Source organism: Cherax quadricarinatus, chromosome 3 (genome assembly GCF_038502225.1).
Source record: "Cherax quadricarinatus isolate ZL_2023a chromosome 3, ASM3850222v1, whole genome shotgun sequence".
NCBI lineage: Eukaryota > Metazoa > Arthropoda > Malacostraca > Decapoda > Parastacidae > Cherax > Cherax quadricarinatus.
The window spans coordinates 16,935,695-16,947,832 of NC_091294.1; the positions used below are offsets into that span (position 1 = coordinate 16,935,695).

At 39.3% G+C, this 12,138-nt stretch overlaps 1 protein-coding gene across 5 annotated transcripts in view; it reads left to right on the top strand.

The window, feature by feature from the left end:
* Positions 1–543: 543 nt before the first annotated feature.
* The window catches only part of LOC128706573 (transmembrane protein 135), a 211,907-nt gene continuing 200,312 nt past the window's right edge, over positions 544–12,138 (top strand). The window contains exon 1 of one of the 5 annotated variants that reach the window (XM_070090476.1): positions 544–825. The gene's annotated coding sequence lies outside the window, so the exon portion shown is untranslated. The other 4 variants (XM_070090443.1, XM_070090458.1, XM_070090464.1 and 1 more) reach the window with 4 other exon arrangements.

Here is a 12,138-nt window from a genome sequence, read left to right on the forward strand (position 1 = left end):
AAAAAATTTCATTTTCATGTTTTTTAGGGGTTTAGCGCTTCTTTCTGATTATAATAATAATCATTTTCATTTTAATTTTCAAGATTGAAGGACTCCACTGGAAATAAGACAGTCCACAATGATGTACTGACTTTCTTGGGTTATCCTGAGTGGCTAACCCTCCAGAGTTAAATTCCAACAAATCTTATCTTAATCTTGGTTCCAGTGTGGTCCTTGATGGTGAGTGTGACCACTGAGCAACGGGTACCTGCACACTGCAGTGACTGACACTGCTCACGGGTTGCACTGCACACTGCAGTGACTGACACTGTTCACAGGTTGCACTGCACACTGCAGTGACTGACACTGCTCACAGGTTGCACTGCACACTGCAGTGACTGACACTGCTCACAGGTTGCACTGCACACTGCAGTGACTGACACTGCTCACGGGTTGCGCTGCACACTGCAGTGACTGACACTGCTCACAGGTTGCGCTGCACACTGCAGTGACTGACACTGTTCACAGGTTGCACTGCACACTGCAGTGACTGACACTGCTCACGGGTTGCGCTGCACACTGCAGTGACTGACACTGCTCACAGGTTGCGCTGCACACTGCAGTGACTGACACTGTTCACAGGTTGCACTGCACACTGCAGTGACTGACACTGCTCACAGGTTGCACTGCACACTGCAGTGACTGACACTGCTCACAGGTTGCACTGCACACTGCAGTGACTGACACTGCTCACAGGTTGCACTGCACACTCGTCCCTATGACTCCTTCACATATATGGACGGTGTCTGGGACATTGACGGTAACTGTTACATCATACAGGTTAAGGTAGGTTGAGCTGGTACATGTCTCTACCTCAGTATTAACATGCTTCATCAACCAAGGGTCAACCTTCTTACTTTCGTCAATATCTTGGAGCTTAACTCACTTGTTCAAGTTCTCAGTTATATCATATAATCAGTCATTGCTCATATAAGCTGAATATTTACAGTAATTTTGCTATGTAATCATCACTTGTCATTTTCTAGACAAAACATGAAAATATAAAATTAATGTAGGTAAACACCGCTCTTGACCGACCTTGTTATGGTAGTTTTTTTTTTTTTTTTTTTTTCACTACTACAGTCCTTTCATAAAAAAACTGCTACTCATATTATCTTATCCATATTGAGCACTTGTATCTGAAGTCTACACTAGATATAAATTGAAGATCTTAATGGTAAGTGCTGTATCCTTGTCATGTCAATGTGGTTATATTTTCTTCATTTTTTTATGGACTGTTACAGTAAGGAGTTAATAAGATATTCATTTGTCACTCATTAGGTAATTTTGACTATTCATTTTATATGAAGATAGGCCACGAATTGTTGTGGACCCATAGGTTTAATGTTTGGTTTGGTTTAAATTATCATTACCTAATTCTTAGATTAAATAAATAATATTGGCATAGATCAATGGCATGATTTAGCCTTGTGGCTGCTAAACTATCATTATGAACAACCTACCTCTAACACCACCAATGGAAGAATATGTTGTGCCATCATTTATGTAACTATGTATATAAACCATCAGTTATGTGTGAGAAGTCTCATTACTTCTCAATAACGATAATAATTCATAATCTTTATTTCTAAAAATTACATAATTCTGTACAACAGAAGTTAATGCTAAGATGGGTTAGAGAGGTTTGATTCTTGGTCTGTAATCATCATGTGATAGCAGGGGGCCCTGAGTGCAAGTAAGTCATAGTGTTTGATCTTACTTGTTTATCCTAAGTTAAGCTTATGTAATATAATTTTCATGTATCTATAACGTGTGCCATCAAGACAATTGTAAAGAAAATGTATATTGTGTACACAAAGCCCAAATAAAAACATGATACTGGATGTTAAGTCAACCAGTGTGGGTTGCATCCTGGGACAAAATTGACCTAATTTGCCTGAAATGCTCTGCATAACAGTAAGTAAGTAAGTAAGTAAGTAAATTTATTCAGGTATACAAGCTGCTTTCTTTATAGTAATATGTCATTGATGTCAGCTAGGCCTGTATACCATATATATGTACAAATACAAATATACATATGTCATGCCAAATAAGTAAAACTTGGGATTTTCGCATAAATAGCACTCACTTCTTGCCAAATAGGGCAAGGGAAAATTTGTGTATACTATAATTTCGCAAAAATCATTATGCATCTGACAAAAAAACAAAAATATTTCACTGTGTTTGTTTACTATTAAATTATTGTAAACTTATATAAAATAAATTTACTTGGATTAGCTTAAATTAAATTGTGCTTGTTATAATAAGGTTAGGTAAGCTTCCTTATGGTTCTTTTCATGCAAAATCATTAATTTTTATATTAACATAAATGAAAAAATATATCTTTAAATGTATAAGAGAAAATTTTAGAAAGGACTTAATTTTAAATGAGTTCTTGCTAATTGACCAGTTTTACTTATTCGGCACAAATATATATATATATATATACATGTATATATATATATATATATATATATATATATATATATATATATATACATATATATATATATATATATATATATTTACACACACACACACATATATATATATATATATATACAGTGGACCCCCGCATAACGATGGCATCGCATAGCGATTTTTCCGCATAACGATTACTTTTATCGCAAAATTTTTGCCGCGCATACCGATTAAAAACCCGCATACCGATTTTCGTCCGAGACGCGTCCAATGTGCCCTCAGCCAGCCTCACATGTGCCGCTCCGTCCCATTGTTTACCAGCCAGCCTCCGCGGTAACATCCAAGCATACACTCGGAATATTTCGTATTATTACAGTATTTTCGGTGCTGTTTCTGGAAAATAAGTGACCATGGGCCCCAAGAAAGCTTCTAGTGCCAACCCTACACCTCAAAGGGTAAGAATTACTATAGAGATGAAGAAAGAGATAATTGATAAGTATGAAAGTGGAGTGCGTATAGCCGACCTAGTCAAGCTGTACAAGAAACCCCAATCAACCATCGCTACTATTGTGGGCACCAGAAAGACAATCAAGGAAGCTGTTCTTGCCAAAGGTTCAACTGTGTTTTCGAAACAAAGATCGCAATTGATGGAAGATGTTGAGAGACTCTTATTGGTGTGGATAAATGAAAAACAGATAGCAGGAGATAGCGTCTCTCAAGCGATCATATGTGAAAAGGCTAGGAAGTTGCATGAGGATTTAATTAAAAAAATGCCTGCAACTAGTGATGATGTGAGTGAATTTAAGGCCAGCAAAGGTTGGTTTGAGAGATTTAAGAAGCGTAGTGGCATCCATAGTGTGATAAGGCATGGTGAGGCTGCCAGTTCGGACCACAAAGCGGCTGAAAAATATGTGCAGGAATTCAAGGAGTACATAGAAACTGAAGGACTGAAACCTGAACAAGTGTTTAATTGTGATGAAACAGGCCTGTTCTGGAAGAAAATGCCAAGCAGGACCTACATTACTCAGGAGGAAAAGGCACTCCCAGGACATAAGCCTATGAAAGACAGGCTTACTTTGTTGATGTGTGCCAATGCTACTGGTGATTGCAAAGTGAAGCCTTTATTAGTGTATCACTCTGAAACTCCCAGAGCGTTCAGGCAAAAGAATGTCCTCAAGGATAATTTGTGTGTGCTGTGGAGGGCAAACAGTAAGGCATGGGTCACTAGGGAATTTTTCTATAACTGGTTACACCATGCATTTGCCCCCAATGTGAAAAATTACCTAACTGAAAAGAAATTAGAACTTAAGTGCCTCCTGGTGTTAGACAATGCCCCTGGTCATCCTACAGACGTGGCAGAGCGACTTTATGGGGACATGAGCTTCATTAAGGTGAAGTTTTTGCCTCCTAATACCACTCCTCTCCTGCAGCCCATGGACCAGCAGGTTATTTCCAACTTCAAGAAACTGTACACAAAAGCTCTGTTTGAAAGGTGCTTTGTAATGACCTCAGAAACTCAACTGACTCTAAGAGAGTTTTGGAGAGATCACTTTAATATCCTCAATTGTGTAAACCTTATAGGTAAGGCTTGGGAGGAAGTGACAAAGAGGACCTTGAACTCTGCTTGGAAGAAACTGTGGCCAGAATGTGTAGACAAAAGGGATTTTGAAGGGTTTGAGGCTAACCCTGAGAATCCTGTGCCAGTTGAGGAATCCATTGTGGCATTGGGAAAGTCCTTGGGGTTGGAGGTTAGTGGGGAGGATGTGGAAGAGTTGGTGGAGGAGGACAATGAAGAACTAACCACTGATGAGCTGCTAGATCAACTTCAACAGCAAGAGGCCACACCTGAGGAAATTGCTTCGGAGGAGGGGAGAGAGAAATTGAAGAAGTTGCCTACTTCAAAGATTAAGGAAATCTGTGCAAAGTGGCTTGAAGTGCAAACCTTCATGGATGAAAATCACCCTCACACAGCTATTGCAAGCCGTGCTGGTGATTATTACACTGACAATGTTGTGAAACACTTTAGGCAAGTCATAAAGGAACGAGAGGTACAGGCCACTATGGACAGATATCTTGTGCGAAAGAAGTCCAGTGACTCTGAAGCTGGCCCTAGTGGCATTAAAAGAAGAAGGGAAGTAACCCCAGAAAAGGACTTACTACCTCAAGTCCTAATGGAAGGGGATTCCCCTTCTAAACACTAACACACTCTCTCCCCTCCTCCCATCCCATCAATCATCACCAGATCTTCAATAAAAGTAAGTGTCATTTAATTGTGCATGCCTTTTTCAGTTTGTGTGTATTAAAATTAACATTTCATGTGGTAAAAAAAATTTTTTTTCATACTTTTGGGCGTCTTGCACGGATTAATTTTATTTCCATTATTTCTTATGGGGAAAATTCATTCGCATAACGATTATTTCGCATAACGATGAGCCCTCTTGCACGGATTAAAATCGTTAACCGGGGGTCCACTGTATATATATATATATATATATATATATATATATATATATATATATATATATATATATATATATATAATATATATATATATATTATATTATATTTTATATATAATCATATATATATACATACATACATATATGGATGCTTGAATATACATGGATGTAGTGCGAATGACAAGAAAGAAATGATTGCTAATGTTATGAATGAGAAGTTGGATGTCCTAGCTCTAAGCAAAACAAAGCTGAAGGGGGTAGGTGAGTTTCAGTCAGTTAAAAATAGGAGAGGAGAGTTATTAAATGGAGAGTTAGAGGTATTGGGAAGATGGAAGGAATATTTTGAGGAATTGTTAAATGTTGATGAAGATAGGGAAGCTGTGATTTCGTGTATAGGGCAAGGAGGAATAACATCTTGTAGGAGTGAGGAAGAGCCAGTTGTGAGTGTGGGGGAAGTTCGTGAGGCAGTAGGTAAAATGAAAGGGGGTAAGGCAGCCGGGATTGATGGGATAAAGATAGAAATGTTAAAAGCAGGTGGGGATATAGTTTTGGAGTGGTTGGTGCAATTATTTAATAAATGTATGGAAGAGGGTAAGGTACCTAGGGATTGGCAGAGAGCATGCATAGTTCCTTTGTATAAAGGCAAAGGGGATAAAAGAGAGTGCAAAAATTATAGGGGGATGAGTCTGTTGAGTGTACCTGGTAAAGTGTATGGTAGAGTTATAATTGAAAGAATTAAGAGTAAGACGGAGAATAGGATAGCAGATGAACATGGGGAGAAATATAGGATTAAGTCTGGAGTGTCTGAGAGAGTTAGAGCTAAGGAAGGGGTAGCAGTAATGTTGAAGGATGAGTTATGGAACGAGAAGAGGGAATACAAATGTATAAATTCAAAGATAATGTGGATTAAAATAAGGGGTTGGATGCAAAAAGTAGACCATAATAAGTGTGTATGCACCTGGAGAAGAAAGGAGTGTAGAAGAAAGTGAGAGAGAGAGAGAGAGAGATTTTGGGAGATGTTAAACAAGTGTGTAGGAACTTTTGAACCAAGTGAGACAGTAATTGTGGTTTGGGACCTAAATGCTAAAGTAGGAGAAACCATTAAAGAGGGTGTGGTAGGTAAGTTTAGGGTGCCAGGTGTAAATAATAATAGGGGCCCTTTGATTAAGCTTCGTATAGAAAGGGGTTTGGTTATAGGTAATACATATTTAAAGAAAGAGGATAAATAAGTATACAAGATATGGTGCAGGGCATAATGACAGTAGTTTGTTGGACTGCATATTGGTATATAAAAGACTGTTGGGTAGACTTGAAGATGTACATGTTCATAGAGGGGTCACAGATATATCGGATCACTTTTAAGTTGTAGCTACAGTGAAAGTAAAAGGTAGCTGGGATACAAGGAATATGGAAGGTTTATAAGCTAAAGGAGAAGGCAGTAAGGGTAAGACATAAGCAACTATTGGATGATAGATGGGCTAGTGAGAGTATAGGCAGTGGGGTTGAAGATGTATGGGGTAGGTTTATGAATGTAGTGTTAGTGTTCAACAGAAGTTTGTGGTTACAGGAAAATGGATGTGAGAGGGAAGAAGAATGATTGGTGGAATGATGTAAGGTGAGTAGTAAGAGAGAAAAAGTTAGCAGGAGAGGTTTTTACAAAGTAGAGGTGATGCAAGGAGGGAGGAGTATATGGAAAGGAAAAAGAGAGATTAAGAAAGTGGTGAAGCAGTGTAAAAAGAGAGCAAATGAGAGAGGGTAAGATATCAAAAATTTTATTGGAAATAAGAAAAAGTTTTGAAGTGAGATTAATAAGTTGAGAAAGCCTAAGGAACAAATGGATTTGATTGTTAAAAATAGGAGAGGAGAGTTATTAAATGGAGAGTTAGAGGTATCAGGAAAATGGAGGGAATATTTTGAGGAATTGTTAAATGTTGATGAAGATAAGGTAGCTGTGATATCGTGTATAGGACAAGGAGGAATAACATTTTGTAGGAGTGAGGAGTCATGAGTGTGGGGGAAGTTCATGAGGCAGTGGGTAGAATGAAAGGAGGTAAAGCAGCTGGGATTGATGGGATAAAGATAGAATTGTTAAAGCAGGTGGATATATAGTTTTGGAGTGATTGGTAATTTTATTTAATAAATGTATGGTAGAGGGTAAGATACCTAGGGATTGGCAGAGAGCATGCATAGTTCCTTTGTATAAAGCCAAAGGGGACAAAAGTGAATGCAAAAATTATAGGGGGTTAAATCTATTGAGTAAAGTGTATAGCAGAGTTATTATTGAAAGAATTAAGAGCAAGATGGAGAGTAGGATAGCAGATGAACAAGGAGGCTTTAGGATGGGTAGAAGGTGTGTGGACCAAGTGTTTACAGTGAAATATATAGGTGAACATTGTTTAGATAATGGTAAAAAGGTTTTTGTGGCATTTATGGATTTGTAAAAGGTATATGACAGAGTGGATAGGGGGTACTAGGGGGTACTCTTATGCACCCCATACCCATCCTTGGGTATGGGGTGCATAAGAGAATATTTTTTCTCTTATCAATGTTTGCATATTCCTCTTAAATAGAAAGTCTCGTCTGTTTTAATAGTTTGCTTTTATTCCTCCCCTAGCAGAAGAACTATATAAAAGTTTAAGAGTTCAACTTTTCTACATTTAAATTTGCTCACTGGGATTTGTGGATTGTTTAATGTTGGTGGATGAATTTGGTAGGGTACGTAAAAGAAGAAAATTAAAAGTGAATACAGGAAAGAGTAAGGTTATGAGGATAACAAAAAGATTAGGTATCAGATTGGAGGGAGAGAGTATGGAGGAGGTGAATGTATTCAGATATTTGGGAGTGGACGTGTCAGCAGATGGATCTATGAAAGATGAGGTGAATCATAGAATTGATGAGGGGAAAAGGGTGAGCGGTGCACTTAGGAGTCTGTGGAGACAAAGAACTTTGTCCTTGGAGGCAAAGAGGGGAATGTATGAGAGTATAGTTTTACCAACACTCTTATATGGGTGTGAAGCATGGGTGATGAATGTTGCAGCGAGGAGAAGGCGGCTGGAGGCAGTGGAGGTGTCATGTCTGAGGGCAATGTGTGGTTTGAATATAATGCAGAGAATTTGTAGTCTGGAAGTTAGGAGGAGGTGCAGGATTGCCAAAACTGTTGTCCAGAGGGCTGAGGAAGGGTTGTTAAGGTGGTTCGGACATGTAGAGAGAATGGAGCGTAACAGAATGACTTCAAGAGTGTATCAGCCTGTAGTGGAAGGAAGGCGGGATAGGGATTGGCCTAGGAAAGGTTGGAGGAAGGGGTTAAAGGAGGTTTTGTGTGCGAGGGCATGCATGCGTGAGCGTGTTTGATAGGAGTGAATGGAGACAAATGGTTTTTAATACTTGACGTGCTGTTGGAGTGTGGGCAAAGTAACATTTTTGAAGGGGTTCAGGGAAACCGGCAGGCCAGACTTGAGTCCCGGAGATGGGAAGTACAGTGCCTGCACTCTGAAGGAGGGGTGTTAATGTTGCAGTTTAAAAACTGTAGTGTAAAGCACCCTTCTGGCAAGACAGTGATGGAGTGAATGATGGGGGAAGTTTTTCTTTTTCGGGCCACCCTGCCTTGGTGGGAATCGGCCAGTGTGTTAATAAAAAAAAATAATTTTATGTGAAGGAGTCATAGCTTGAGGGATAAAGGTTGTATTATCAGTAATAGAGTATAGGGGTTATGTGACATTAACCCTTTGACTGTTTTGGCTGTATATATACGTCTTACGAGCCAGTGCTTCAGACGTATATATACAGTGGAACCTCAAAATTCAAACATATCACATATTGAACGTTTCAAAAATAGAACCCTTTTTTTCGAACCAACTTTCCCTATTTTCAAATGCGCCCCTATTTTCGGACCGCCGGGTACCGGACCTGTCCACCAGCCCGCTCTGTCCGCGTCCCTGTGCAGGCGCCGTGAACCAGTCTGGCTTTGTTTATGCTTGAGTGAAACAGAGAAGGGAAGTAACCCCAGAGAGGGCTTTACCTGAAGTCCTCATGGAGGGGAATTCTCCTTCCAAACACTAACCCCAACTCCCTCTCTCCTCCTCCTTATCTTCAAGATGCCATCACCAATCTTCAATAAAGGTAAGTAAAAATGTTATTTTATATTTATATACATAATTGAACACTATAGTATTTATTGTGTGTATGTAAAACTGTAATTAGTCTCTATTAAATGTTTTTTTTTTTTTTTGTGAATATTTTTGGGTTTCCGGAACGGATTAATTGTATTTCCATTATTTCTCATGGGATATATTGCTTCGATTTTCGGACTTTTCGAATTTAGAACTAGCTCCTGGAATGGATTAAGTTCGAAATTTGAGGTTCCACTGTACTCAATAATTCTAGCTGCTTCAAATCAAGTAGGAGAAAGCTGGTAGGCCAACATGTGAAAGAATGGGTTTGTGTGGTCAGTGTGCACTGTATAAAAAAATCGTGCAGCACACAGTGCATAATGGGAAATAAAATACCTCCGTGTTTTTGGATTAAAACGCCAAATTTGAGGTGTATTTTTGTATAGTATTTATGGTTGTATTCTCGTTTTCGTGGTCTCGTTTGATAGAATGGAAAACATATGACAGAAATAGTGATGATTTTGACTGGTTTTACAATGAAAAGTACTTTGAAATTGAGCTCAAAATAGCAGAAATCTTTGATTTTTACCAAAGTTCAAAAGTAAACAAATCGTGCTACGCGTCCAATACACGTCAACTGGTGAGTCTAATATTCTTTCACAAGTGTGCCAATATTATTTATACCATTTCTACACTAATGCAGTAGTCTACATAACAGTACATCTTCTATTTTTTGTGAGAATAAAAATTCAAAGTGGAAAGGAAAAGAATGTAAGAGGGGCGTGGGGACATGACTAATGAACAGAGGAACTGTTAATTTAGTGCGAGGAATGTCTTTCTTGTTTATTTTGGACCCTATTTGGAAATTGGTATCTTTTGAAATTTGTGTGAAATTGGCAAAATTGCTAAATTCTGACCACTGTATTGGATAGTTGAAATCGGTAAATAGGTGGTTTCTTGTACTCATTCGATAGAAAAAAATGGAGTTCTAGTGAAATAGTTACGATTTTTGTCGACTAGTACACTGGAATTGGCCGAAAATATGGCTCAAAGTGGGCAAAATCGCCAAGACCGCTAACTTCGCAAGAGCATAATTCCGTAAGTTTTCCATCAAATTTCATTCTTTTGGTGTCATTATGATCGGGGAAAGATTCTCTATCTTTTCATAAGAAAAAAAATAATGTTTTTTTTAAATTTGGGCAACCCTGAGAACAAATCTGGGAGAGGGCCTGGGGACCCTGAGAGGGTTAATGCCACTAGGACCAGCTTGAGAGTCACTGGACCTCTGTCGCACAACAAATCTGTCCATAGAGCTCTGTACCTCCTATTCCTTTAAGACTTTCCTAAAATGGGCCATAACATTGTCATTGTACAGGTTGCCAACACGGCTTGCAGTAGCTGTGTCAGGGTGATTTTCATCCATAAAGGTTTGTAATTCAACCCACTTTGCACACATTTCCTTAATTTCTTTTTTCAATTCCATACTAATTCTCGCCCTTTTTACCACAGGGATGGCACTAGAAGGTTTCTTGGTGTCCAGGTGACTTATTTTGCAGTTACAAGCACTAAAAACAGTGGGATAATGTGAAATGTACCAAATGTATGTGTAGCTGCGACCGCACTGGCTGGCTTGTAAACACTGGCGCTGAGGCCACATGTGGGAAGCGTCCTGGACGAATCACATAGACGAGTTTTTTATCATGAGGCGAGGCAAAATTTTTGCGTTCAAAGGCTTCGTATGACGGATTTAACGTAAGGCGATGCGTTCGTAAGGCGGGGGTCCACTGTATAAGAGGAGCCTGGAGATGTGACTGATGAACAGAGGATGTGTTATTTTAGTGCCAAGAATGTCTGCATTGTTTATTCTGGACCCTATTTTGAAATTGGCATCTTTTTAATTCGTGTGAAATTGGCCAAATTGCCAATTTCTGACCAGTATTGGGTAGTTGAAATCGGTAAATGGGTGGTTTCTTGTACTCGATTGATAGAAAAAATGGAGTTCTAAAGAAATCATTATGAGTTTGGTCGACTGGAATAATGGAATTGGCCGAAAATATGGCTCAAATTCGGCGAAACCGGCGATGCATATACAGTGGACCCTCGACCAACGATGGCATCGTATAACGTTAAATCCGACTAGCGATACATTTTAATGCAAAAATTTTGCCTCGACTAGCGCTAAAAAACTCGACCAACGTGATTCGTTCCGTTTGAGACGCGTCCACTTGTGGCCTGAGCGCGCCTCACTTGTCCCGTGGGTGCCAGTGTTTACAAGCCAGCCAGCCACCGCGGTCCCATCCAAACATACAATCGGAACATTTCATATCATCACAGCGTTTTTAGTGATTGCACCTGCAAAATAAGTCACCATGGGCCCCAAGAAAGCTTCTAGTGCCAACCCTACAGCAAAAAGGGTGAGAATTACTATGGATATGAAGAAAGAGATCATTGCTAAGTATGGAAGTGGAGTGAGTGTCTCCGAGCTGGCCAGGTTGTACACAAAACCCCAATCAACCATCGCTACTATTGTGGCCAAGAAAACGGCAATCAAGGAAGTTGTTCTTGCCAAAGGTGCAACTATGTTTTCGAAACTGAGATCACAAGTGATAGAAGATGTTTAGAGACTGTTATTGGTGTGGATAAACGAAAAACAGATAGCAGGAGATAGCATCTCTCAAGCGATCATATGTGAAAAGGCTAGGAAGTTGCATGACAATTTAATTAGAAAAATGCCTGCAACTAGTGGTGATGTGAGTGAATTTAAGGCCAGCAAAGGTTGGTTTGAGAGATTTAAGAATCGTAGTGGCATACATAGTGTGATAAGGCATGGTGAGGCTGCCAGTTCGGACCAAAGAGCAGCTGAAAAGTATGTGCAGGAATTCAAGGAGTACATAGACAGTGAAGAATTTAAACCTGAACAAGTGTTTAATTTTGACAAAACAGGCCTGTTTTGGAAGAAAATGCCAAGCAGGACCTACATTACTCAGGAGGAAAAGGCACTCCCAGGACATAAGCCTATGAAAGACAGGCTTACTCTTCTGATGTGTGCTAATGCTAGTGGTAATTGCAAAGTGAAGCCTTTATTGGTGTATCACTGAAACTCCCAGAAT